Raw genomic sequence first — 2,788 nt, 5'->3', positions numbered from 1 at the left:
GTCCACACTCTTCGCTCTGATTGTCGCCGCTCTCCATCCCAATACCCGTCCTTTTCGCTTCCGCCGCCTCATGGACCCACATGCAAAGCTGTTGGAGCTGGCGGAGATGAAGAATCCATAGAAGGAGGTTGTCCAAGATCAACTCAGCGACAATGGCAAGCCCGCTGCCTCAAAGTGAAGGCAAAGGATGGGGCGACCGACAAAAAGAAAGGTTGCGGGGGCTGGGGGCGGTGGACACGGCACGCCACCACCGTCCATGCACACGTGGCCCTATCTGCACCGACATCAACCACCATGATCTTAGACGACGGGCACAGAGATTATCATCACAAACAGTCGCAAGTTTTGTGGTGCAAGGTGAGCCACTTGGTGGCGGCATTCCAAAGCTTTGGCTTCGGCCCTCGAACGAAGATTAGTACTCAAATGCGAACTTCGGGATAAATCCACGTCCTGGACTTACTTGTGGTTTATCTATTCCTGTCCCTATATTTACTTTGTATGCTTGTCGACTTGCTATTTAGCTTGTTGTCTTGCTTACCTTGTTACTAGCTTGCTTCCCATATAGGTTGTTCTCGCCGTAGATTGCATATCCACAGAACATACTTTATCCCAACTAGACCCTAAAATTGAGAGTTAAGCTAAATATTGCAGTCTCCTATTCACCCCTTTATAGTCGTCCTCTCAATCCTTTCAAGATAGTTGGACTAGAATGCAACTACAATGATGGTGATTTCATACTTCTCTATGGTGCACATGTGCTTCTCGTTGTCTCACTAAACTTAGTTGATCCGTCCTATTGGTTTTGACTATCTTACTTTCTTTTTTTATCTTCAAATATTATTGTTTCGTGATGAAATTTAGAATAAGATTTTAGATAATGAATTTGGGGAATCTGCTGATGTTTTCTTAACTGACAAGGGTTTAGATTACCGTTCAATTTGCCCCTTCTGAATTCCTGTTAGTGATGCCATGGCATTGGCTCATTGTGATGTTATTACAAATGATAGCCTATGGGTCTCAATGTTTGGGGTGTAATTATGGTTGTCCTACTTAAGATGGTTTCTTCATGGTTTGTATTTTGACATGTTATGTACTTTGTTGTACCTTTTCTTGATGGAGACAAAAATTTGTCTGGATTTTCGATACAAAAAAAACTTCCACATACTCCTGACTTCCTGAGGTTTACATTCTCTCCTATCATTTTGTATAAAAGGAAGTTATTTTAACCCCCTCGACGAGATGATCCAATACAATGAGATTATTATGTGTGATTCAGTTTTTCTCTACAACGTGCATACATGTGTTCCTTCTCGAACTCTATGTAATGTGCATCGTCTTGGTTGCAAGGCAGTGGTACTCTTTTCTACTGCTATTATTTGTCCATCTATTGCCGGCTATACAGGAACGGACGCAACAACATGCATTTTTTCTTGTAAGTAGGGTTTGAGGCAGTAAGCCTTTTGTAATTCACAAATGGGCATCTCCTAAAAAACCTCAAAAAATGGGCCTGGATAATTTGACGTAGCCTTTTGTAGTTCACAAATGGGCCTGGATAGTTTTTCATATCGAAAGGAATATGTCGAGAGCAACTAGTTAACGAGCGGAGTGCTCATAACGAGCGATTCGGAAGCGCTCCGCGCGTGACAAGTGTCGCGCGCGGAGCGCTCCCGCCAGGGAAAAACAGGTGGCGCGGTTGGTTCCCGGTTTCCCTTTTCGGTTTGTGGTTTTGGGTGTTTTGCACTTTGACCCTCATACTACCACATTTTTCCGTTTTACCTTTCCGCGCGAAAACATAAAAAAATATCAGTTCGCGCGCTTGGTTCCCTGTTTCCCTTTCTCGTTTCCCTTTTTGTTTCCATTATATTTCCGGGTAATGAGATTTATGGGGTAGTTACGAGTGGGGACTACCAACACTATCAAATATGACCTTTCAAGTAACGGAAAAAAAACTTTTTATTGTAAAACGATAGTCTTTAGAATTGTTCAATACGTGTGACTTCTTTATAGAAGAGCCACGGGTGTATAACTTTACCAAATTGAAGAAAAGTGCCTCCGGCACGAGGGAACCTCCTGCTCGCCTTCGGCTCGTTTAATTTTTATAAACATCTTGAAGGGGGGCATAGGTCGAAGTGTGTGTTGGTCGTGCAGCGTGCTGGTTCGTGCGGCGCGTTGTCCCTCACGGTGTGACACGGCGCCTCCGGCGCGAGGGAACCTCATGATCGCCTTCGGCTCGTTTAATTTTAATAAACATCTTGAAGGGGGGGCATAGGTCGAAGTGTGTGTTGGTCGTGCAACGCGTTGTCCCTCACGGTGTGAGCGCGCGAGGGAACCTCCTAACAGGTCGGGCCAAAGGCAAACTACTTTGTTCCGGAACGCACAGGTTTGAAGAATGTGCAGTCACGTCTGCTTAAGAGCTATGCTTTGTTGACGATATATAGGTTTGTGTGTGCATGCACATGTGTGCATACTATGAAGGCATTGGTATGTTGCCTCCGTAGGCACGGGTTTGAAGCATGTGAAGTCACGTGTGCGTAGGAGCTAGCCACGGTTGAGGTGCTCTTGGTATGTGTGTGTATGGATATTGTCCGGAGGCATGGTGACCCAGGGTTTGGTGGCACAAGGCCATGTCGCTTCTCGAGGCACTTGAGGATGGTCTCCAGAGTCACGCGTAAGGGTATGTGTGTGTATGGATATTACCCGGAGGCATGGTGACCCAGGGTTTGGTGGCACGAGGCCATGTCGTCTCTGGAGGCACGGGATGGTGCTTTCCAGAGTCACGCGTAAGGGT

The sequence above is a fragment of the Triticum dicoccoides genome, chromosome 6B (genome assembly GCF_002162155.2).
Source record: "Triticum dicoccoides isolate Atlit2015 ecotype Zavitan chromosome 6B, WEW_v2.0, whole genome shotgun sequence".
Taxonomy (NCBI): Eukaryota; Viridiplantae; Streptophyta; class Magnoliopsida; order Poales; family Poaceae; genus Triticum; species Triticum dicoccoides.
Note: the sequence above shows the minus strand (reverse complement) of the source record.